We start from the raw sequence: 27,025 nt of genomic DNA on the forward strand, positions 1-27,025 counted from the left end.
GACAACAACGACCTGGCCTACAGAGAGGAGGCGGGGCAACTGGTGGGCTGGTGCAGAGACAACAGTTTGATCCTGAATGTGGATAAGACCAAGAAGATCATTGTCAACAGGGAGTACCAGCCCAGCCACGCCCCACTTCTCATCAGTAACACAGCCATGGAGGTGGTCAGTAGCATTAAGTTCCTGGGGGTGCACATCACAAACGACCTCACCTGGTTTGTGAAGTTTGCATCACTGGCCAAGAGGGCACAGCAGCAGATGTACTTCCTGCGGAGGATGAGAAGAGCCCACTTGCCCTCACCCATCCTCACCACATTCTACAGCAGCATCCTTACCAGCTGCTTCTTTGTGTGGTGTGGAGGCTGCAGTGCCTCCGGCTGGGAAGGATGTGAGGCGAGCGGTGAGGACAGCAGAGAGGATCATCCAGACCCCTCTCCCCTCCATCCAGGACTGTGCTCAGAAACGCTGCATGTCTCGGGGTAGGCTCTTCAGTGACTCCTTCCACCCCCACCACAGATGGTTTACCCTGCTGGCCTCTGGAGAGAGGTTCTGCAGAATTCAATGCAGGACCACCAGCAGTGAGGGATGCTGTCGAGATAAAGGAGTCCTATCAGGCCTTTTTGGCCTGTGGGACTCAAGAGGCAGCTGATGGGTATGAGCTGACCTTTGCAGAGATAATGTTTACATATTGTTTGCAAAAGTTTAAAGCTACAGCTGCATCATTTCAGAAAGATAATAATATTCATCCTAAAGAACTGTAGAAAAAGACAAAATGACAAAATGTTTGTGCATGAAACAGTTTTACATTTTGTTTTTGTAGACTTTACTCTTTAAAGCCCTCATACTGAACTTCTGAACTACTAGCAGAATTTCACACTTTGACCCTCCTTGATGATGGCTAATTCAGCATCCGTCTTACATCCTGTCTCTTCTCTGAGATCTCTCCATTCAGTAAAAGTCAGTCTGACGTTGATTCTTGTCTTATCTCTTGCATTGTCCCTTTCTCTTTCTTTTCCTCTCTTCCTCAAATATTGTCCTCTTACATTTCATTGATTAATCAACCACAGCGTATGTTCTTTTTTTTGTTAAAAAATAACAACTGGATATCCAGTTGTTGGCATGTGATGTAGGGCCATAAAACAAAACACAGCCATGACAAGATGCAACAGATGGAAAAAAGCTGTGAAGCAGTTTCTCTGCATTAGGATGCTCCAGGGCAACGGCGCCTCCAGGAATGTAGATAATGATTTTCAATGTGCCATCAAAACTAATCAGATGCAAGTTTTAAGGCTGGAAATTTGTTTGGCGCCATTTTAAAATTCCCAGCAAACATCCTTCCTGTGCCATTAATTTAATTATTAACTCTGTCCAGTAAAACTTTTAATCTACTTTATGATTTTTAAAAACACTGTCCGTAACTGGAGCATTTCTACCAGTAAATTAGGCAATGTCACAGCTGTCACACCTTTGGAAAGTTTTTATAATTTGTCCTATATAAAACTTAGTGACTATAATGTGTTTCAGAAGTTTCAGAGGCATAATTGCTGATAAGCAAGAAGGTGAAACTGCAGATGTGAGAAAATCAGGGGAATTTTAGTGAACTGCTCCTTCAACTAGTAAAACCTGCAAGCCAAGCAAGAACAGGAAGACAAAATGCACAGGGTGAGATAACGAAAAGAAAAACTTTCAGAAAACTGAAAGTTACTAGGCTTGAAAGGAGAAGAAAGAGGGAGAAAGATGGAGTTGAAAGAGAAGCATTAACCTAACATTAGAAAGGAAGAGATTAGTCAGAGACTCGCTCGTGTTGTGCAGCGTACTTCCTTTCAGGGACAATAATAGCTCTATGGGTTCCTGTCTGTGAGAAGCGTGGGAGGAGCAGAGCTGTGACGTGGGATGGCCACTTGTTACTGTCACTACTGGGGAAACGGCAACATCCCCTTTAATGAACCTTCAGACTTTAACAAACACACCCACATTGGCTCTCTGCTCTGACACACTAACAGACTATTTATCTTTTTCCCTTCCAGTTTGTATATATATATATACATATATATATATATATATATATATATATATATATATATGTATATATATAATTTTGTGTTATTCACTATTACCCATTTAAGTTTGGTGATAAATCACAGATTTTATTACAATAAAATAAATATACTGATTACATTTTTTTTTTTTTTTTTTGCCAACATATCAAAATGCAATTATACAATGATCAGTTGTAGAAATAATCAGATGTTAATTCCAGAAAATGCCTTCCATTAATATCAAATCACAAAAAACAACTAAAATATAATTATATTTTAGAATAAATTAGAAAAGAGTACAATTTTATTCTTGAGCTTAATCAAATATTTTTTTAATGAAAAATTATCTATTCTTTGAACAAAAATTCTTTTTATCACATTGTGTATGACAAAATGACTAATGAAAAGAAATAGCTTTAAAAAATCTAAAAAGAGTCTAAATCCTGTTGTGGAAATTATACAGCAACAAAAGTTACTTTTAAGTGGTGGCAAAACTTCATCTTGGAGCAAATACAGACCATATGTATAATAATATATATGCTTGCACCATTAGACGCTACAGGAGAAAAGCACCAGAATCAAGTAATATCAAACTGTCACCTAAAATTTACAGCAAAAGAATGTACGTGATTTTAATTGCCAAAAGAGAAAAAAAATGTGTTTAGAAAAAATATCAAGTCATTAAAAATATATTTTTCTTTTTGTTTTTATTATTATTTTTTTATTTATTTATATATTTTTTGTTTAAACCAACATGGTTGTGTAGTGGTTAGCACTGCAGCCTAACAGATAACAGTTGTCTCAGGTTTGAAGGGTGCCTTTTCCAGATGACATGTTTCAGCTCCTTCCAAAGATGCTCAATAGGATTTAGGTCAGGGCTCATAGAAGGCCACTTCAGAATAGTCCAACGTTTTCCTCTTAGCCATTCTTGGATGTTTTTAGTTGTGTTTTGGGTCATTGTCCTGTTGCAAGACCCATGACCTGCGACTGAGACCAAGCTTTCCGATAGATCTTAAATTTCTGAATAATATGTGCAACTGTAGTCACAGGGACATCAAGCTGCTTGCAGATGGTGTTATAGCCTTTACCTTTAACATGCTTGTCTATAATTGTCTTTCTAATCTCCTGAGACAACTCTTTCCTTTGCTTCCTCTGGTCCATGTTGAGTGTGGTACACACCATGACAGCACAGTGACTACCTGTAGCCTATATATAGACCCACTGACTGATTACAAGATTGTAGACACCTGTGATGCTATTTAGTGGACACACCTTGGATTAACATATTCACTGTGGTCACATTATTTTCAGTGTTTTCTAGGGGCATCATAATTTTTGTCCTGTTTCATGAGTTTATTTTATTAAATAATTCTGTTGAAGCATGGTTGAAAAGCAATGTCTGACTTTTATTGGTTAAATTTGTATTTAGTTAAAAAAAATTTCAGTAGCATCAGCACCACATTTATTAAATATTAATGTTTTTTAACTCTTAAATTGCCAAGTTTTTGTCATTGTGCAACTCCATTTTTTATTACTAAAATCTCATAAATGAATTTATTTTCAATATACTTTATGCAAACTGGATCATTTATGGTTTAATTATTGCAGCCTGGTATATATAACAAGTTAGCAGCAACATTTATTTTTGTCAGTAGTACAGTCACTTCTGTATGTACTGTACTTCTGTATCTGTAATTAGAAACACTGTCATAATATGAATTATTTAAATGAATGATTTCATTTTTGTGAAACACACAAATTGAATTATCAAGGACAAATGGAAATATTATCAGTGACCTTCAGGTCAGAAAATAACACAACAGTTCCTTTTAAATTAGTTCTTCAAACCTACAGGAAGCTGTCACTTCTGCTGTACATCCTTTTGTGCACATGGAAACATGCACAACCACAAACGCATTTATGTATAAACTTGCCTCCCCCACCTACAGAAATTACCTTCAGATAGCCATGTCGGCACCAAATTTATTGTTTTGGGAAAATACTTAAAACCAAGAATAACGTCATTACTTAAACCCACGTCAAGATCTTTAAACAAACTCTTGTCAGATATTCCTTCACTCCAAGTGTTAGAGTTTAATCTGAGGGCAAGACTGTGCCTACTTATTCAGATAACAACTGAACTTAGACACGTCTACAGACATGTAGGTGTCAAAGAACTGTGCATAAATTATCAAGCAGTGCACAATTTTACACTTTTGCTCGAAAACAATGTTCCTCTGGATGCTAAACCAGATTAGAAACTCAAACAAAATGAGAGGGGCTCTCTGCTGTGATTGGTGTTAAGTTGAATTTGACAGTACAGCTAACACAGACAAGCGCCAACAAATGAGAAGTTCCTTAAACCTACTTTTTTTTGATCAACGGCTCCTCTGGTGATGAAACACTATTTCCTACAAAATGTACTTACTAGAAGTCAGACAGTATTATGTATTTTATAGACTAGTACAAGGGTCAAGATTAAGATTGTGCCCCAGTGGCTACATTCTCACAGGATGCTATCCATTTCTAAGTAAGCATCTTTGAAGCTTTGTGGGGCTTTGAAGATGCTTCTGAATGCAATAGAGTTCAGACTAGAGCCATAAGGTACTTTCTTGGCGTGTATGGGTACACCGCTAGAGTGGCACTAGAGGGAGGCAGCAGGGGCTGGGAGCCCTGTATGGTGAAACAAAGAGACAGCAGTGATTAGACTATGGAATCGTCTCATCTGTTTACCAGAAGATAGACTTACTCTAAAAATCTTTATTCTTTATTCTTTTTGGAATAATGGTCACAAATATCTCTAGTCAAAGGAGGTTCTGGAAATATTCTCTTCAGCAAATGCACTGTATTCATTTATGAATAATTTACTAGCTAAGATAACTCAGCTCAGAGAGACTCTGTTTGACCAATGGAAATGTTAAATAAGCCCAAACTAAGGAGTTATAGTCACTATAAAAATTATTTCTCCACAGAATCCTATGTTAAATGTAATGTAAGAAGAGTACAGAGGTGTGTGTGCCCAGCTCAGAGTAGAGGTACTGCCTCTGCAGGTGGAGGTGGGGCGCTATAAAGGTGTCCCAGAAGAGGTTGTGTGTTTTGCGTGACTTAAGGATTGTTGAAGATGATGGTCATTTTTTGTTTTATTGTCCTTTATATCGTGATATCAGAACTGTTTGGTTTGAGATGATTAATGAGGATATATTGAGCTGGTTATTTGGAAATGAAATATTTAGTTTGGCAAGATTCTTGGAAAAGGCATGGAAACTCAGACAAAGGACTCCATATCCTGAACTAAAAGGACCTTGTTTTGTGTAATTGTAATTGAGATGAGTTTATACTTTGTATGTTGGTCATCATCATTCTTGTTTTGAATGTTAAATAGTATCATATTGTGGGCTATGCATGCAAGTGACACTTAAATAAAATATTCATTCATTCATTCCTAAGTAAGCTACTGAGTGGATCAATGAAACACCATGATATTAGCTGAGCCGCCAGCAGTGGCTACCAAGGTAGTAATTTCAGTGTCTAACTAAACTTTTTAGATCACCTTGCACTGGAGAGGCAAACAGCTAGTTTCTCTTTGTTGGAGATATGTTGGGCATAGCCTGAACAAACCCTGCTCCCTATCAGGCTATGTTCATAGCCCACTTTATGTTGTTGTTATTAACTTACTTAGATTAGCCATTTTGGAACAGAAAAACCCAACATAACAATGTTTTTTTGTTGTTTGTTTTGTTTTTTTACTGCATACAACATGCTCCAAATGCACATTATTATAACCATATGAGCAGAGGTGTTATGCCCATAAGTCTGGTTTTATTCTAAGCTGCATGAACTCTACCTAAACAATGACCAGTGTAGTCACATAGCCTTTAAAAAGAATTAATTAGATTTCTAGAGATTCAAGAGGAGTTTAATTACTTAGAAAAGTAACTTTTCTGGTTTACTGTGATCAGTCTGTAGGTGCTTCTTCACAACCAAAACACTTATCACCATTCATGCAGGCATAATATGAATTTCATCATAATTCCTCTTCTCTTTTTCACTCACAACTTTTAAATAATGTGAGAACTTCTTTGACGTAAACACTGTCCTTGCAGCTGATTGGCCCTTGAAATATAAATCATAAATAGCTCCCACAGCGTATGTTGTAATGTGAAGATTGATAACATATAACATTCAAAATTTATGAAAGTGGTTCACTTTAATGAAATCATACAAAATTTTATTTATAAAGCGTTTCAATAACAAAGCAACACAAAACAACACAACGTGCTTTACATGATAAAAAAACATTATCTGGATTAAAACAAAATATAAAGTCTGCACACACCAGAGTATATGACAGCAATTTAAAAACACAGCTCATTGTAGTCTCTTTCACACACACACACACACACGCTCACACACACACAATCAAAGCACATGTACACTCCTCCCACCCACCCCCCTACCTCAGTACATCATGAGAACAGAAGAAATATTTATCTGGTGCAAAAGCACTTCTTAAAATTTGACCTGTCCTCTAGTGAGAAACACAAGCTTTCAAATAGCAGATAGATTTTACAAGCAAAAATGCAGATTTGTTTCTGCATTTGTATCTTTTGCTCATATTCAAATGCAGATTTGGAGCATTGACAATGAACTTTAGGAAAAACATCTTCCAGGGTAAAGATCTTTTAATAATCTGACTCTGTCTATTATAGTGTATGTGGGCACAATAACCATCATTTTTGACTTGCACTGTCAGATTATGCACCACCATCTGAGTTGTATCACAAATCTGTATGTGCTGTTAACTCCTTTGTTTACATGGCAATGGCTGATGTAGGAAAAAATTATGCTAATGCTATTATCGTTAACTTTTACATGTGTGTGTGTAATACAGTTAGTCAGTGATGATGCTGAACAACGAAGGAATCCCAATGCATTCCCAGTATCCCAATACTACTGGAGGTAGTCATTTATTTGTCAGCCTTCTGTTTGACAAACATGGCCTCAGAGGCAATTAGGGAAAAACTGTAAGGATGACATTAATCTGTTGACTGCCTTGCATCATATCATGGGAATCAGAGCCCTCTCAATACAGTCTTTTTTCAAATTGATACCCTGCTCTCATTTAGAAATGACTGCAATGAGGACTTAAAAGCCCATGATTAAGTTTAAATATTACTAAACACATGGTGAGACATATTTTAAGATCCAAGGAATAAATTTACCATACTGGATGTTCCCCCACAAAAAACAGCAACCTGCATCTTTTTTTAAAGGTTTTATATTTTACTGTCCAGATAAATGTATGTTTTAAGAGTTTTTGTGTGAGACTTTACTTTTAAATTAAAATGTTGGTTTAATAAAAGAAAAAAATATAGCAGGAGTCATGTTAGGTGATCTGGGAGGGTACAACTTTGGATTTCTGCATACTTCATTGTATTAAGAAAAAATACTAAACTGAAGCATGGAAACACACAGATCACTGAAGTCCATCATGATGTTTGAAATGTGAGCAAAAACCTCGCATAAAGCTAGCTAAGCTTGGATGAAAATATTATATTGCTTCAAAGAAAATGAAAATAATTTCTTGGCACTTTGCATTTTATTTACAGCATTTAGGATCTGAAGTCTGTAAGCAGGATCGTATATTCATTTAAACTGAATGAAAGATAATCTGACTCATGATTATTTGAACTAGGATGATTTTAAACCATGACTGAACTATTTCAGGTTAAGTGCCTGTGAAGTCAAATTTTCCATAAGTGAATAAACAAAAATAGGCAAAACGGTATGTGTGGGCGGTCTCTAAACAAAAAAAATGTTTCTCTTTTCCCCTTTTTGTTAAAGAGTGAGAAACCAGAGCAGTTTTCTTACCCATTTACCCTCCTACACCTAGTCTTCACTTACCACCCACCTCCCCACAGGTTGCTGCATGTTTGCCCACACACCTACACCTTTCTTCTCCTTCTCTTTCATCTCATTCTTCCAAGGTGCTTTTGCTGAAGAAAACTGCAACATGCAAATGGTTCTTTGCATGTTGTCTCCCACACAGAAATGTTAAATTGTTTCAAATAACATGTTTGCATACTGTAACAGCAGAGCCCCCATATTTTCACATACAGTAAGAAAGTGAATTTCATATTAACACAAGTATACCGAGCTGCTTCTACTGTCAGTAAGGGGATGCAAATTTCCAAATTTCTGCAGAAACTAGAAAAAGAAAAGTTGGATTACTGAGAAAATAATTTACTCTGGGTACAGAAAACAAATGATGGCTTGTGTATAAAAGATGTGCACTCACCAGCAACTTCATTATATATACCTCTTCAATTGTTTGTTAACACAAATATCCACGAGCATGGTTTAAATACCTCTGGCCTCTGGATCTAAAAATTAAAGCCAGTTTAAGTTTTATTACCTTGCATGGATAGTTTTTATCCTGTTAATTAATTTACTTACATTTTTTGTAAATACTGGTAGATAATACCAAGATAAGGGATTTAATAAACTTTATATTTGGCTGTATATGATTGACACCATGGCAATAGCAACAATAAAAAATACTGCATATTCAGTTTCCCCACAGATGCCAAAAGCAGGCACGTTACAACAGAAACTTTAAAATTGAGGAAAGTAGTTTTCTATGCATTTTGACCCAGTGAGATTTATGTAAGGATATACACTCAGAGTTGGCTCTATAATGACTGGTTGTAACTCTGTGTTCCGTATCGACTCCGCTGTGCAGCTGTTTTGGAAATATAGAGGCTAAATTTAAGCAGGCTTTAAACCGCAACAGTCTGCAGAAACCAATAGTTAATCTTCGTGGTAATACTGTCTCTCAGAGAGAATGTGGAAAGCCACAATGGAGCAAGTTTGTGACCAAAAGATGACGAGAAAGTCATGAACTTTTAAGAATGGGCATTCGAGGTGCACCTTGCCCTGAAACTTGTATGTTTTTTTAGTGATTTCACATTTGTGAAACAGCTGTGGTCATTGTTTTGTCTGGGTGTGGACATAGTATGGCTGTCTCTATTAACCCAGTCAACCCATGTCTCATTGTGTCATGTCACAGGCAAAGATTTAACATTTATAATCTATTAATGTATAAATAGTTAAGTAAAATTTGCCATGCAAATAAATTTATTTAATTATAAAATTGATAAGTAATGCAAATATGCAGATGTGTTGAGATAATTCAGTAAATGCACATTTCACAAAATTTCTATGCATTTTTTTATCTTTATTTCAAATGCCACTTTTATTTCTTCCAATTGTTTATTTATGTTATTTAAATTAGTCCTCAATTTTTCCAATAGATCACATAGTGCTGTCTGAGCCAACCTGCAGTGCTTTCTTGTGTTTAAACAGACAAAAATTATATTTTATTTATTAATTTTGTTTCATTTTTTTTTTTTTTTTGTAATGTAAATCTGCTTTGTGCTATGCAGGTGTGGGCATACTCATTGCCCCCTAACTTGTCGCCTGTATGTTGTGGTTTACCTGCCTTCAGATGGGGAGACGGGTCCTGACTGTTGTTTGTACTTTGTGTGTTGTGAGGGTCTGCTGGGAACATCTGACAGAGGTGGAGTCCTCTGTGGAGTCCTCTGTCAGATAGTTTCAATTCCCATCTCCGGCAGAGCTTCAACCATGTCCTGGGTAAGGCAGGGGACATTGAGACTGATTGGGCTGTGCTCCGTGCCTCTATTGTTGAGGCGACCAACCAGAGGTGTGGCCGTAAGGTCATCAGTGCCTGTCATGTTGGTAATCCCCGAACTTGTTGGTGGACACCAGCAGTGAGGGATGCCACCAAGCTAAAGGAGTCCTATCAGGCTTGTGGGACTCAAGGAGGCAGCTGATGGGTATTGGCAGGCTAAGCGGAATGCAGCTTTGGTGGTCGCTAAGGCAAAAACTTGGGAATGGGAGGAGTTTGGAGAGGCCGTGGAGAATGACTTCCGGACGGCTTCAAGAAGATTCTGGTCCACCATCTGGCGACTCAGAAGTGGGAAGCAGTGCTCTGTCAACACTGTGTACAGTGGGGATGGGGGCTGCTGACCTTGACTCGGGACGTTTTGGGTCAGTGGAGGGAATACTTAAAAAACCTCTTTGAAGTGGGCTCTTCTGGGGCTGAGGTTGCTGAGGTGGTTAAAAAGCTCCTCGGTGGCAGGACCCCAAGGGTGGATGAGGTCCGCCCAGAGTTTCTTAAGGCTCTGGATGATGTAGGGCTGTCTTAGCTGACACGCCTCTGCAGCATCGCTTGGACATCGGGGACAGTATCCCTGGACTGACAGACCGGGGTGGTGGGCCCCCTCTTCAAAAAGGGGGACCAGAGGGTGTGCTCCAACTATAGGGGGACCACACTCCTCAGCAACCCTGGTAAGGCCTATTCAGGGATGCTGGAGAGGAGGGTCCGTCGAGTAGTCAAACCTTGGATTGAGGAGCAGTGTGGTTGTTGTCCCAGTCGTGGAATAGTGGACCAGCTCTACAACATCGGGGTCTTGGAGGGGGCATTTTCCACTGGGAAAAGGGAGGTCTGGGTTTCCCTGCTTAGGCAGCTGATCCCCGTGACCTGACTGCAGATACGTGGTAGAAAATGGATGGATGGAAGGAAGGATGGATGGAAATTTTGAAACCAATTAAGCTTTTGGTTTTCTTTTCCCTTAAATATTAGGCTATTAATTGAATAATTATTATGTCAACAAAATAAAGAAAGCAGAAGGATGCTGATATTTGTGTGACACCTGCAAAAATAATGCCCTTTTCCTGTTCTACTACTAGATTGTGTTTACACATGGTACATAATTAAATGATAGGAAATTTCAGACTTCACATTAAAATGTTTTCATGCACAAAATACACACAAATCTGTGCATAAGAATGTTTGATAAGTGAGAGCCCAAGAGACAACCATACAGAAATGATGCAGTTGAATTTTAATACAAGAACCCTCTTAGTGTGAGGCAAACCTATTCATGTATTTGTTTTAACTCCTAAAGCTAACAATCACGTCCAATAACAAAAGGTTATCAAAGGGTTATTTTTCCAGATAATCAACATTAACTAACTCTTTTATTGAGTTAAAATCTTTAACTGACCTAGCTCTGGTGTTGTAGGCCTTAACAGACCCTTCTTCTGGGTTAACAATAACAGACACATTTCCTGGGTTATAGTCACAGGACAATCTATTACATCACAACAAACTTATATAAAAAGGAACTCACTTATATAAAAGATAACTTTATTACATCACCAAAAAAATTGTCAAGGACAGAGAACTCAAAATTACATCTCACTTGGGACTGCCAAGCGCTTGGAATTACAAGATAATTGGAGCGCACCATTGAACTCATAAGTAGTATCAAATTAAATAATAAATAAAAATTAAACAGCACTTCTCATTACAAAAAGCAGCACGTGTAAAGCAAAGAAAGTGTTTTACAATATAATTAAATGTCAAATTAAAAATAAGCCATACATAAGTATATAACCAAACAGAATGATACTCACACATAAAGCATACGCCCCCCTCCCACCACCACCAACAATTCCATTTTCCACAGACAAACTCTATCTTGGGGATTCGTCCACACCGAGGGCCGCCCCACACTTGAACACAGAAGTCGCACCAGGAACCAGCCTGATCATGGCCGGCCGGGTCCCACACCACGACCATCAGGCTGCAGTGCAAAACCCCGCATTGAGCAGGCATAGCCCCCAGCATGGTGGATTCTGCTGGAGTTTCAATAAAAAGTTAAAAAGTAAAAAAAAAAAAAAAAAAAACTGAAACCAATAGGCGAAAAAAAATCATTAAGGCCCATTTATGCGCTGCGCAAAAAAAATGGATACTGAGCATCTACATCATTAACATGCATAATTTGGTCTGTTTTCAGAGTATGGAGTATTACCACAGGGGCCATGTTGAGCAGTATAACTGATATGCAACCTACAGAAGGAACAAAGAAGAAGCCGCCATGATGTAGTTAAACAGAACACCATAGTCTACCCCCTTTTATGTCTCTGTCTGAGAATGTACATTATCATGATCTTCTCCCCCTACGCCATGTTTGCTGTTGTCTAAAACTGACTGAAATGTCTGAAATGGATGTACCTGTTTACACACAGAGAGGGAGCATATACTCCTAACATATAACATATAAGGATTTTTAATGTGTATATAGCATTCTCTTCTGAATGTTGAGAGAACATCCAAAATGCTAGATAATAAAGCATCAGAAATGGCTGTGTTAGATAAGCGTTTTATTTTTTAATAATCGTATCATGTAAAACTGCATCTTTTGACGGCGTATTAGGGCCACATGAAGAAAAATATTTAAGCTTCAAGAATAAAGTCACAAAGTCGTAATATTACGCGAAAAAAACTCAGAATATTACAAGAAAAAGTCATAATTTCATGAGAATAAAGTCATAATATTATGAGAATATTGTACTTTTGTGCAAATAAAGTTGGAATTTTATGAGAATAAAGTCATAATTGAACCAGTTGCAGCCACTTCCCCCTCCACAAAAGCAATGTTTTCCTCAAAGTCCACCTGCTTCTTTCAGCAGAACAGATTAATTTTCTTGCAGATTCTTTTCAACGTCCTGAAACTAATGAGATTGTGGTGCTGATGTGCCAAAAGAAGTGCCTCCTGGTTTGTTTAACCTGTGCTGAAGTATAACTTCACAAAATGCTCCACTGTCCTCATTCTAACAACACTCCTCTAAAAGAACAGGTTAAAATATTACTTTATTCTCTTAAAATTACAACTTTATTCTCTTAATATTCCAACTTTTTTATCGTAAAATAAAACAACTTTATTCTTATATTATATAAAATATTTTTCTTAATATGGCCCTAATACTCCATCCTATCAAGCCTTGAGAGGACATTCAAACTTTTCATTAAACTGATTAAAAATATTTCCATTTTAAAAGCTGCTTCCAGAAACCATCATATATTTTGACTAAAGAGACAATTTACAGTACATATGCTAACTATTATTAGTTGTTAACTAAATTCTATGTAGCAGCAGGCTTTAGGTTGTGTACTGACATGTATTTGCTGATTAAAAGGAGTGCTCCAGCCATATCATAAAGAGGAAGTTGAACACGAGGTTCTCGCTGAAGTCATTCAACCAGTTACACATGACACACATTAGATGATATCACAGTTTTGTCCGTTGAAAGTAATGACTCAAACTGCTAAAACTTCCAGTCATGCAAAAACAGAGCTAACACCATGAAACAGTTATAGCTGCAGTTTCCAGTTTACAGGTTTCTGCTCATGCGTCTTTTTTTAAACACTGCCTCTGTCTGTCGGTCTTGTCTGAATGAGCGCTGCAGCCAATTTCTTATGTGGTTGAAGGGAGGGTGGTGTGACACTTAAAGCAGCAGCTCTGAATAACCAGGTCAGGAAGTGAACTGGGCTGAAGTGGAGCTGTGCAGGGCTAAAAACACACACAGAGGAGCGCACAGCTGATGCAGCAATTCATGGGTAAGTTTATTCAAATATTTTAAAACTTTATGCTTTAGTAACTTTTTTAAAACATTAAAGTTGCATTGCTGTTTTCATTAAGTAAGACTGAGTTGATGTAAAGCTGCAGCTCTCTTCAGATTGCTAAGTCATTCAGATAGCTTTTTCTGGTTTCTGTGTTCTCAGTTTCTTTTGATGTATGTCTTGGTTTAAATAAATTGACTCATGGGGCCAGAGACATGAGCTACATTCTGAAAAAGCTTGTACAGTAAAGCTCAAGCAGTAATATGGGTTAAAACTAGTTAACACATTTTTGTTTCTCAAATAAAAAACAGGCACATGTATCAAGTTATTCAGATAAATATGAATCAAAACATTTTAATAGCACAGACTGTGGTTATAAAAGCTTTGCAGCTTTCTTTCTAGTACAGGGGTGCCCAAGTCCAGTCCTCGAGATCTACCGTCCTGCAACTTTTAGATGCAACACTTCTCCAACACACTTGAATCAGATGTCATCTGCATGTCATTCAGCTCTGCAGAGGCCTGGTAACGAGCCAGTCATTTGATTCAGGCGTGTTGGAGAAGGGTTACATCTAAAAGTTGCAGGCCGGTAGATCTGGAGGACCAGACTTGGGCACTCCTGTTCTAGTAACTGCTTAGATCATTATGTTGCTGTAAAATTGCATTTGAGATGTTGCTTCTTTTTTTCCACACAAAATATTGTATATCTCATTTCAAAGCTAAAGAAGAAAGGAACATTTAAGGATTAAAACACTGGCAACACTTGTAGTGTGAAGATTTATTTGACTGTCTTTAGGAGTTTAATATATCAACATGGTGCAAGCAGCGATCCATCCAACAGTCCTGCTTTAAACTTCTTTACAGAGAAGATGGCTTCACTTGTATCACTCAAACTTCATACTATAAACTACAAAAGCAGGTCCTTAGTTTCACACAGAAGTAGACAAGAGCAGCTTCTCTTTTTTTTAATTGGTGCTGGTGAATTTAGCTGACTGTAACAGAAAGTCAATTTTATCACCAGCAAACAGTAGTTTTCTTCCCCAGCTAGTTAGGGGAAGCAGAAGGGGGCTGTGCACATGCATTGTATGGTAGAGGTGTGGTTAGTCTACTTTTTGTTCTGTGGTACTGATCAGATGTTTATTGTAGACAATGAACCATAATTAGCACAAGCAACACAGAGGTTTTCTTTTATTTTTTCACCATATAATACACATTTTGTTGTTGTTGTTTTGTGCCTAAATATAATCTTGCAAATATTTCAGCTTTTCAAGCATGAATGGGAGCAGCTCTTAGACAACAACAAATTATATAAGGAAGTAACTTAAGAGAATATATTTATTTTAGCAAAACTGAAATTATAGTAAATATGACCAAAAAAAATAAGCATAAAGAAAATAAAATAAAGAACACAAGGTTGCTTAGAAGACAACTAAAGACGCTCACCGCGGAAGAGGTGGTAGTTATTATAAGTAATAGCAAAGGTCTGCAATCTACAGCTCTTGCATGCTGCATACGACCTTCAGCCCATTTCCATTGTCTCTAAAGGGAAACGGAGTGTAAATCTACATAGAAAGATTCATTTACACTCATAGCCAACGATACTGACTTACACATGTGCATGATTTGTGCCAGGAAATTAGCAAACAGCAAAAATGTAGCGTTGGAAGACATTCCCAGAACAAACAAAGCATTTGCCAAAAACTACCAAGCTGAGCAAAAAAGTGATTTCAGAACTTCTGTGGGAATCTGAACAGTGTAAACATACTTTTACGAAGTGGATCAGGTCCTCAAACTCAACTTTGCCGTGTTTTGTGGCAGCTCAGGAGACGGTAAGACAATTCCCAAATGGAGAATACACGAATCATTCATTAAAATATTGTAGCATCTATTCATGGAGCAAATTTGTAATTATTTAGAAAATTAGAGATATGTCTCCAAATCCATCAAGGACAGGACCGTTGGCGATGTTCAGCAGACAATGCTGCTATGTAGATGTGTGATGGCGTGTTTCTCTTGATTTCATGACACTTGTTATGGCTATTGCCAATTGCTGGCAGCTGCAGCTCGTTGCTGCCATTAATTGCCTGTGTGGAGGCTCTGTTTGGAGTGGCTGGAGCCGGCACACCTCAATATCCTCCCCTCTGACTGGTTAACCATCGGACCAATCAGGCTGCAGCTTGGAAGAAGCTTGTGCTGAACAGGCTGCAGCAGAAGCCAGTCGGGGGGGGGGGGGGGGAGCCAGAATGGCTCAGGCCGCTTTCCCTCCCATGTTGTGCACTGGGTGTGTGTTGTGGTGTTTAAGTTTAATTGTGATTAGTTCTGTGTTGGGCTAGGTTAGCGTGTTATGTTGTGACGACGGTCACCTTAGTTTATGGATCTGCTGCTTTTTGTTTGGTTTTAGTTTCACCACCGAGTTGCAGTTGTGTGTTTCGTTTGCACTCGGTGTGTGTTTAGTATAGGGTTTTGTTTGTTTCTTTCTGCAGGTCCGCTAACCCCAGCTCATCTTTATGTTGTTTTACAGGTTGTCCATCACTTTCTTTTTTTTTTTTTCTTTCTTTTTTTTTTTTTTTTTACCCTGTCCTGTCCAGCATCCTAACATACAGAACGGTGGTCTGTGTGCCATATTTTGCTTGACAGATTTGCTCTACCAAGGGAGACATGTTATATACATGGCTGCCCTTGATATTTTTATTATTTTTATTGTAATCTTATTTTCTTTAGTCTTATATGTCAGTGCCGAACCTGACAGGGAGATAGAGGAAGAGAGAGAGAGAAAAAAAAAAAAAAAGGGAGAAAAGGACAGGATTAAAATGTGGAAATAACAGTTGTCTATGCTGCCCAGAACATATCACAAAAAAAAAAAAAACAACAACATAAACTACCACAGTACTACATGATACCGAAAGAAAGATAGAATGATGATAATATGAAAAATTACAATAGTCATCAAACGTACCTGCAGATAAACGTACCAACACACAAACATCAGCTACATCTAGTGAGAAGCGGATGGAGAGACGAGCACGTTTGTGAGCGTGCACGTGTTAATATGCATGTGTGGCCATGCAACAGGGAGGAAATGTGTACCCGCAAGGGGGCCGCGATCACGCCGCACCCCGAAGCATCAGCTGGGGACGGGGGACGGGGGGAGCCCGAGGCCCCAAAGGCCAAGCAGATCCACAGAGTACCAAGCCCGGGACAGCCAAAGCAGACAGAGCAGCGGCCCACCCGGACCAGAGCAGAGGGGTCCCCAGACTGGAACCCCCGGCTCGACGGGGCAGGGGCACCGGGCAGCCCAGGGCGATGGTGAGCAGGCCCAGCGGGCGCCGGGCGCTGCGGCGCGGGCCGCACGGAGGGCAGGCACCCCACAGGCCCAAGGGCCACCCTTTCCCCCCAGCAAAGCCCCACCCAGGAACCCGAAGGGGCCCGACCGCCCCAGGCAAAACCACCGTGGGCCACGCCAACCCAACACCAAGGCTAGGCACCCCAGGGACAAGAACATGTCCGCAGGTCCCCCCCCCCCCCCCAAAAAAAAAAAAAAAAAAAAGAACCCTCTTTACCCCAACCCTTACCCATTCCCCCCCCCCCCCCCCCCGCCCCCACCAGGGGCACCCCAGGGAGTCTAGGGCCTGGTGGGCCCCAGACCCGACCCTCTCCACATACACACAACCACATACATTCTCCCCGGGGTCTCACCAGCCCCCCGATGCGGCACCGAGGGCAGCCCCCAGGGCAGATGGCGCCCAGCAGCACCCCACACAGGACTCCAGGCAGGCACCGAACCCCCACCCCCCGCAGCCCCGAGTGCATCCCGGGACACGAGGGCGTAGGAAGACCCCGGCCCCCCTGCCCCCCAGCCTGAGTTGTGTGTGCATGAGTATGGGCTATTTATAATGCAATTAAAAACTGGAAGGAGCCATGAGATGGTGATGGGTCCCACTGCTGCCAGGCAGCAGGACCCCCTCAGGACTCCCTCAGTGTGTGTGAGTGTGTGTTATGTGTGTAGTGCAGTACTGTTAAATGTGGTAGTGTCTAACATGTAAATAAAATCGGGGGGAGAGAGGTCACAAAGGGAGGGGATGGAGGAAGGGCCACCTCGGTGGCTCCTTTCCGCCCACCCACAGCCCATGTGCCCATCCCCCCGAGGCCCTAAATGTATATTGATGTCTAGGTTGTGATTAAAATCTAGTGGGGCGGGCAGTCACAGGGGTCCACCGGGGGATCCCGCAATGGGGACCCCCCAGCCAAACCCACCGCCTCCACCCGCCCCACAGTGCCCTATGTGTAGTGTGTGTGATGTGGGGTGGCGGGGGAGGAGAGGGGCTTGGGGAGGGGCACAACTGGGAGGGAGATCCCCGTCCCAGGCAGCCAACTCCCCAGCTGGCCGCTGTAGGCGCCCCCGCCCCCCCAAGACCACCCGAGGGAAGAGGGGCAAAGGCCCGGCCCCGCCAAGAGCCCAGCGCATGAGCGCCCCGGACGCCCACCCACCCCCGGCAGCCCACGCCACCACACCAGGGGACCAGAGAGCCCCAGGCCGCACACACGCATCCTGGTCGGGTCCAAGGCACAGCGCCCCCATCCTCCCCGAAGGAGCCCCCGGCGGGAGGGGAGAGAGCGAGAAGGAGAGCAGACTCCATCCCCACTGCCCACCAGGACTCCCGCCGCCCCCCTTCCCCCTACCCCCTACCCCTCCCTTAGACCCAACGGACACATTGTAATCCCAAGGGTACCTGCCCGCCATCGGATCAGCCCGACCCCGATGGCATGCCCAGGGCGACCAAGCCCCCCCGAGGCCCAGGAAGGGCCCACCGAGCCGGAGGGAGGCAGCCCCCAGACCCCCAAGGCCCCCCAGCCAGCCCCACCCCTGACCCCCACAGACCGACTAGACCCCAGCACCCCTTCCCACTACGTGATGTGACTAATCAGCGGGGTCCAGGAAGACTGAGAGTTAACTGATTGGTGTTTAATGGATGCCGATACAGACTCTAGACTGATGTGATCCAACAGGAGATTTCTGTACTGGTTAATATTTAGATTGTTTTTAGACTTCCAGTTCACTAGAATAGTTTTCTTTGCGATACATAAGGCCATGAGGACCATATGTGCTTTGTTAGTGTCTATATTAATGTCACTTAGGTCACCCAGTAAACAAAGTTTTGGACATGCAGGAATGTTACATCTAACCCATGTTGATAAATCCTCACAGACCTTATTCCAGAACTTCTGGACAGGTGCACAAAGCCATAAAGCGTGTAAGTAATCATCTGCTGTGTTACCTGTGCACTGTGTGCAGATATCGGAGTGATTAAGACCCATCTTGAACATCCTTTGTCCTGTATAATGCGTTCTATGGAGGACTTTGTATTGTATGAGTTGTAAATTTGGGCTGTCTGTCATATTAAAGGCATTAAGACATATTTGTAACCAAAATGGTTGACTAGGATTGATGGATAAATCTATCTCCCATTTTGAAGTAGGTAGGGAATTTGAGTCATCTATTTTTAACATTAATCTGTATATTTTTGAAAGTAATTTGGGGGTACAGAGGTCCATAAAATCTGCTACTATTGGAGGAAGTTCCAGATCTGTTCGGTGAAGGGGGAATTTTGTGTGTATTACGGTTTTGAGCTGTTGATATTCTAAGAATCTGTTGCTGTTAATCCCATATTGTGATGAGAGTGTATTAAAAGATAAAATGTTTCTGTTATGGATAATATGTTCAAAGTATTTAATTCCTTGGTTAATCCATTGGTTAAAGTTTAGCATATTTTTGTTTAGTAGAATATCAGGATTGTTCCAGATGGGTGTGAGTTTACATGGTATTATTGAGGAGTTGGTTTTATTGAGAAATTCCCACCAGGCTGTCAGAGAAGTGCTGATGTTGACACTTTTAAAGCACTTTTGCTTTTTTATACTTAAGCTGAAAAAAGGAATATCAGAAATTTCCAAATTGTCACAAAATGTTTGTTCTATGTCTATCCACAGGTCATCTAGTGGACTAGGTTTGAGCCATTTTAGGACATATTGCAATCTATTAGCTAGGAAGTAATGTTGAAAGTTAGGCAAGTCTAATCCTCCTCTATCTTTCGGCTTCTGTAAAGTTTTTAAACTGATCCGGGGTGGTTTATTTTTCCAGAGAAATCGGGAGATGTGTGATTCTAGCGATTTAAACCAGGTAGAGGAGGGTTTAATAGGAATCATAGAAAACAAATAGTTGATTTTGGGTAGAACCATCATTTTTATGGTGGCAACTCTTCCCATGAGTGAAATGGGTAGAGATTTCCAGCGAGCAAGATCATCTTCTATAGTCTTAAGAAGGTGAGTGTGATTAAGTTTTGTTAGTTCTGAGAGCCTGGAGGGAATATTTACACCTAGGTATCTAATGTTACCTGATTTTAAGGTGATGCTGGGTAGATTTTGAAAGCTACAGTTGATGGGTAGAACTGTACTCTTAGACCAGTTAACGGAGTAGTCCGACAGTGATGAGAATTTATTAATTAGTGAGATTGTTTCAGATAGAGAGGTTTGTGAGTTCTGGAGGAATAGTAAAACGTCATCAGCATAAAGACTTATTTTATGAAATATATTTTTGGACTGAATGCCTTTAATAGCTTTATTTTGTCTAATTGCAGCGGCTAGCGGTTCAATAAATATAGCAAAAAGTGAGGGAGGTAGTGGACAACCTTGTCTGGTACCCCTTTGTAGATTAAAACTTGGAGAGGTCTGGTCGTTTGTTCTAACACTCGCATTAGGAGAACTGTATAAGATTTTAATCCAGTTTAATCCTTCTTTTTCTTTGTGGAGAACGAATTTAGCTACTATCGGCTTGGGTCTGCCCTCCGGTTTTTTTTCCCTATGCGGTGAACCCGATGAAAAGAGATGGCTTTTACCTTTTCCTCTGGAAGTTTAAGGTTGGTTCTGATGAATTTTTTAACAGCTGCCTCTGTATCGTCCTCCACCTGCTCTGGGATCCCTGAAATAACTAGGTTATCTCTCATGCTACGGCCCTGTAGATCTAGGACTAACTCTTTCATTTTTTTATTTTCCACTGATAGTTGGCTTACTCCTTCGGTGAGGGTTTTCACCGAGTCTCTGAGGATGTTGTTCTCCGTAGCAAGAGCTTCCACCTGCTTTTGGCTATATTCCAAACTTTCCCTTAAAGATTGAAACTTGTCCATCACTTTCACAGGAACTGTAAATAAATGTGCTTTCATTATAATTTACCACCTGTCCACGCCGTGTTCTTTGTTGCGCCCTTCCATACCCCTGAGTCGGGTCGTAACAAGTGGGGGCTTGTCTGGGAGTTGAACCCGGGACCTCTAAAAAACAATAAAATCTTTACAGTTTTGTTTATTTTTAAGTTGTTTTTAGAAGTCAAATAGGTGTTGCAGCGCCGAACTGTTCATGTGGTGGGTAAGGTGGTAAAATTGTGTTGAAGACCCCTGGTGTATAGAGTGGCGACACCAATATTTTATATATATATGCAGAATTCCTTAAATCCTTTAAATACATAACAACATAACATATTAAAAATAGATTACAAATTTATGTTAAATTAAATTTCTTAAACTGAAAGAACAAAATGTATTAAACTAGAAAAACATTAAAGCACAACATTTTTATCACTAACACTATCATCATCATCGTCATTAAGACATCTGATAGGCTACCATAATCACATGATGTGGAAGGAAACCACCAGAGCTGATTTTTGCCTATAATTTTATTGCCTAAGACTGTCAGAAGTGAAAATAAATAGTAAATTTTGTATGTGGTATCACAATATTTAAAAACTTATTAAACCCTATATTTTGACTATTGATATTTTGGCCAGTATTTATACTCCCATCTTTACCTCCTCCAGCTACTGTTAGTACTGACCAGCCTGAGGACTGTAACACATGTCATATACACAACAACTAAACCACATGAGCCCAAGGAGAAGATGGAGTCATTGCAATGTTTACTCTAAGTTTTCGTACTTCAGTGCAGCTGGTGCAAACCTTTCAATATCCAATAATACTTTTGAAGTCTACAACCAGACATACTCAAAAGAACCATATTCTGAGTTGCTTAAAATTTACCTGTGATCTTCCACATCTCCCAGCCTTCATTTCTGTACCTGATATAAAGATCACCAGTACAGCCCAGCTTTACTCAGACCTCACACAAGAAGGTTTTTTTTATTGCTCAGTTAATGTAAAACATATGCCTGGTTTTAATTGGCAATGCATACATTCAGTTTACACCCATATCTTTGAGTGTTCCCATGTCGATGTATCACGGCAGGGTGTGGATCTGAGTTTTAGAGTGCTTTACGGGTTTTTATAGACCTGTTTGTTGTTCGAAGGTTGTAAACTTTTCTTTATTGTTTTTAAGGGATCATGTTTGAACTCTGGTTTTATGTGGAGCTGTGTGAAGTCAGACGACAGTAATGAGTGTGTCTTTAAATGAGTTGGATGTTTCACAAATACGTATTTGAGTTATGTCTAGTTATGCTGATTTAATTTTATTGTATTTCTGGAGTGGGTCTTTTGCTGCAGTTGACCGCAGTTTGTCCATTTAGGGAACGTTTATAAAGAGACATCAAAACACTTGTTCCTATTTTATCAGCAAAGATCATCTGCATTTTTTCACTCGATGTAGTATGCAGCCGGCCAGCTCCGGCTGATCGTTCTGCTGCTCTAACACCAAAACACCAACCAAAAGATGTTAAATAAATGTTGTTTTGATTTAGGCAAGATAGCAAAGGTAAGACATGTTTTCTGACTGTTTTACAAACGTAAAGCATAAATCGGGCCTTTATCTGCCTCTGGTTCGGTGAATCTTGGTCGTAGCGAGATAAAACTTGCAGCTGTGGAATCTGTGTGATGTGAGCTTTCAGTAGAGGAGCCGTTTGTTCACGTTCATGGGGAGACATCATCTATGTTTACATATTTTTCTAACTTTGTATTCCTGGTCTTTTAATTATTATTGTCTTCACTGTGTTTGTTGGTGATAGAAATGGTTTCGCTGAGCTGGTAGCTGAGATTCTGGACGTTCTGTGGATACCACACATGTTTATAGTTGCATTTACAGACCTGACGCTACACCCGGAAACGAGATGTTAACCCCTGTAGCGGAGGCTGCAGGTGCAGAGGTGTTAAGCTAAACAGTCAAGCTAAGAATGAAAGGTTAGAGAAATTATAGGCCAGAAATCTGGATAATGAAGCACTGAAGGTGCATGGATGGAAGTTATTGTGCATATTGTGAACATTTCTCTCTTCTCACCATCTAGAAGCTGTGATATTCTAATCTTGCTTTCTGTCTGTTCGCCTGATGCTGATATTAATCACATATTTTTTCTTCTGTGTTTAAAAGGAAGCAGCTTCACAGCTTTAAATTCACCCTGAACAACCACATTTTTATTTCCAGTCCCTGGTTTTTAACCTAATGACAGGAAAGATGGATTTAAAAAAAAATTTAACCATGTATTTAGGGGCATTGTTGAAAGTCCAGAGCTGCAGGTTGGAGACCCCTGATTTAGTGTTTGTAAACCAAAATTTACTGCATTTTCTATATAGCCGTAGGCCTTCTTTTAAAGGGAAGAGACATCGCGTAACAATGTGATTAATCGCAACATGCCGTGCGATTATTCATGATATATATATATATATATATATATATATATATATATATATGTATGTATGTATGTATAGTGTACAGAAACATCTGTACAGACTTCCAGATACAGATCGACAAAATGGTGGTGGCCAACCAGTCACACATTGTGATCATGGATAAGGAAAGCTGTAGTGATGGATGTAGCCATCCCCAACTATGGAAATATCAGGAAAAAGGAACATAACAACTGGAGAAATACCAAGAATTCAAGGAAGAGCTGCTGCTCTGTGTGTGTCATCAGCATCCACATATTATAGCGTAACAGTATGAGTTTTAAACTCATTTTGCTCTTTGGAAACATGAACTTGTTGCAAAACAGAATGTGAAAATGAAAAAGAAAATTAACAAAAAGTCTCCACCAGTCTGTTATCTCCACATCTGAATGCTGCCTGGTTTGCTTGCTTACACAAGGTGGGTGCAGCGTTTTCAGGTTTTTTCAGAGGAATTTAGCTAAAGGCTGCTGAAAAAGTTGCTAAATAAGTATATTCAAAACTCATCACATTTAGATTCTGCTTTATTTCTGCCTGTTTCATGTTTATTTCTCTACCATTGTTTATATGTTCATATACTGTGTCTTCATCCAGATGAATTCTCTATGAAGCTGTTTTCATTTACATCCATTCAGTTTCTTTTGTTAGACAGCATAATAAGTTCGAAATTGTGACCGAAAGTAGCTCATTAGCTCATCAGGGTACATTCTTAATACCAAACGTGACTCAAACCAGATTGTTTTTTCATTGTTGTGACTCGTGTGAGTTTCTCAGTGTGAGGAGACAGATATCAAACTGTTGGCATTTATTATAATTAGTTTTTGTCAATTTAGTATGTGGCTATGCTAAATGAGTGAGGAAGCTTATATAGGATTTCCTGGAGCTTTGTGCTCGTGTCATTCAGGAATGAGCTGGCTTTAAGTGTAGCAAAGTAGATGAGCTGACTCCTGTCAGGGAGAGCTGAAACGTTACAAGGAGTTGGACTTTATTTTGATTAGTACCGTGTGGCCAATCAAACGCGAGGATAGACTAGGATCATACCATTATGTGAAAGAAGGAGGCAGTCTCTCAGAAGACAGGATGGGGAGACTGTTGCTCGACTGATATTACAGCTTTCAAGAAAAAAGTTTTTCCTCTCAGTTAAGATTAGATAAAAGTTTCTACAATGTTTTAAACTTAAAATCTAGTGGTTTTAAGTCCAAATTGGCCTAAAACCACTTTCTAGCCATTAGCAGAGCAATTTGAAGCTCAATGATTGAATAAATCATCAAGGAATGTCTTTGGGAAATTAGAAGTATTTAATATTTACAGGTGAGATGCTACTTTACTGGTGTGTTCACACCAGCCCTTCTCAATCAAATATTAGTTTGTTGGCTTGGAAAGTCTCGTCATTTTGGGGGTGTGAATGTGCAGTCAGCTCAAATGTGGATCAAAGATATGAACTCTGGTCCACCTAAAAATCTTGGTTTGTTTCAAGTGAAGCAAATGCAGGTAGTGGACTACCATGGTATTGTGGCGAATCACAATCAAAACATATGTGTGTGTAAAAGGATAGTCAGGAAAATTGAGGTCAGACATGAGTGTGAATGAAATCAAATCTCTGATAAAAATCCATTAAACAGATGGGGCAGTTTTATTATTTGTTGTTTTTATTGTCTTCTCTTCAGTAATTCTTGATGCAGCGTCACCTCTGGTAAGGAGGATAATATCCAAAAGGTTTGTTTCATTTGACTAAGTACAGGGTGAAAGCAAATCAACTGACTGAATGTTGCATCTTCCAAATGAAATGAATCCCCAGCCGTACCGGGTGTAGCGGACTATTAGGTGTTAATGCATCTTAAGATATTCCCCCGTCTCCCCTGTTATTTTGGGTATAAATTTACCTTTAAAACCTGTAATGGAAAATTTACAATATATACCCTTATAGTTTGTAGGTTACACTTTGTATGTCTGTGTATCTAGATAAGAACTCCTTCTCACACCTTCCCCTCTCTCTCATCCCCTTTGTATGTCTGTGTATTTAGATAAGAACTCCTTCTCACACCTTCCCCCCCTCTCTCATCCCCTCAACAGATGTTGAGAGTTTAATGAGCTTCCTCCTTTGCACCCTTCACTCCGTAACATTTGTTAACAGCTATGTGAGAAAATTTAAAACAATGACCTCCTACTGTGATGTTATCAGCTCATGCCTGGTATATTAACCAAGCTCACTTGTATCTGGCAGACTCTCGCAGACAAACTCCTTTGACTGTGTGACTCTCATTGCCGGCCAGCTCTTAATAAAACTACTTTGTTCGATTCTCACTTAGTGTGTGATCTTTGATAACTAAAAATTCCACAACAATTTGGCGTCACGAACAGGATATCTTGAGTGACTGACCGGAGGACCAGAACCCGTGATTGATCATCCTGAAGGATACTTCAGCCCCTGGGTCAGCCTTAACCATCAGGGGACGGCGGAGGAACTCCGTTCAGGCACCACTGATATCCAGAACGAAGTCTGCATGTGGAGCAGCATCCAGAATCACACACGGTGAGAAGTTTTCATATCAGACTCCCATTTACTGCTCCTTTTCGCAGGGTCCCGCTATCTTGTGAGGCAAGGTAGATTACTATTCTATTGCGGTAGAGTAGAGTTAGTCCGGCACTGAGGTGAAAACTTCGGTGGTAATAATAGGCGTTTTAGTCAATTTTTGTGCCTGAGTTTGGGCTCCTCGAAGAAGAAAAATCCAGCAAGGAGACGTCCTAGCTGCATAATGGGAAACACAGCTGTGACGGGGAAGGAGAGTAAATGAGACTCCCAAATTTTAAGAGATATGAAAAAGAAATATGGACCTGACTACACGGACTGCATGACTTACTGGACAAAGAAACATGGTTTTCCAGAGAACGGGAGTTTGAGTAAGAAGGAATTAGATAAGCTGAATGAGGCAGCACAGAAGGACTGGGATGAGAAAAAGAAAAAAAAGAAAATCAAGGCAACGGATGTAGAGAAGTGGGAACGGCATACTAAATGCATTGAAATGTGGAAAAATGAGAGTGAATGTAGGGTTAGGAAAGCTAATACTAAAGAAATGGGTGGGGGATTAGATATGACTGGAGATATAGGAAACAGGAGGGATAATGCATCCCTGCCTAGTGCACCTCCACCATATAATAATAATTTAGGACATTCACAACCCTCTCCATATCGTTCACTGCAGGAACGATTACAGGCGCTGAAGGTGGATCCAGATCTGGACTCCTGTCCCCCGGTGTTACAGCAGCCCCAGCAGCCTCAGCAGCGTCATCCAGAGGACCGACGGAGAGATGAGACATCGGGTCCCGCTGACTCCAACCATGGCCAAGCTACAGGGGGAACCGAAAGACCGTCAGCAGACATGACCAGCCCTTCACGTACCAAGTCCGGGAAGATCTACGGACCGGAGGTGTCAGCAACCTCCCCTTTCTACAAATTTGGACAGACTGCAAAGGGCCTATTTTTGGGACAAAATACTGCTGAAGATGAAGACACTGAGGTTTTTAGTGCCCCCATGGTGGAAGTATCAGGACCCACCGGCCCCATATTGGTTTATCGCCCTTGGTCCCCCTCTGAAATCATGGAACATGCTAAAAATCTTCCTGACCCCACTGAAGATGGTGAGAAAGCTAGCGAGGAGTGGAGAGCTTTCTGCCGTGAACACCGCCCCACTGGACTTGAACTGAGAAAAATTCTTGCTAAAATGCTCACTGCTAGTGATCTGGCAAAGATCCGTCCCCACCTCCCTCCTGATGACACCGGCCTGAAAAATCCAAACTGGGACGATGAGCCGAACCGACCTTACAGAGAAGCCATCACCACACTC

At 40.4% G+C, this 27,025-nt stretch overlaps 1 protein-coding gene across 1 annotated transcript in view; it reads left to right on the plus strand.

Moving 5' to 3' along the window:
- Positions 1 to 13,228: 13,228 nt before the first annotated feature.
- Positions 13,229 to 27,025, plus strand: part of sh3bp2 (SH3-domain binding protein 2) — a 42,070-nt gene continuing 28,273 nt past the window's right edge. The window contains exon 1 of the mRNA XM_041970330.1: positions 13,229 to 13,527. The gene's annotated coding sequence lies outside the window, so the exon portion shown is untranslated. The remainder of the gene's footprint in view (positions 13,528 to 27,025) is intronic.

Source organism: Melanotaenia boesemani, chromosome 19 (genome assembly GCF_017639745.1).
Source record: "Melanotaenia boesemani isolate fMelBoe1 chromosome 19, fMelBoe1.pri, whole genome shotgun sequence".
Taxonomy (NCBI): Eukaryota; Metazoa; Chordata; class Actinopteri; order Atheriniformes; family Melanotaeniidae; genus Melanotaenia; species Melanotaenia boesemani.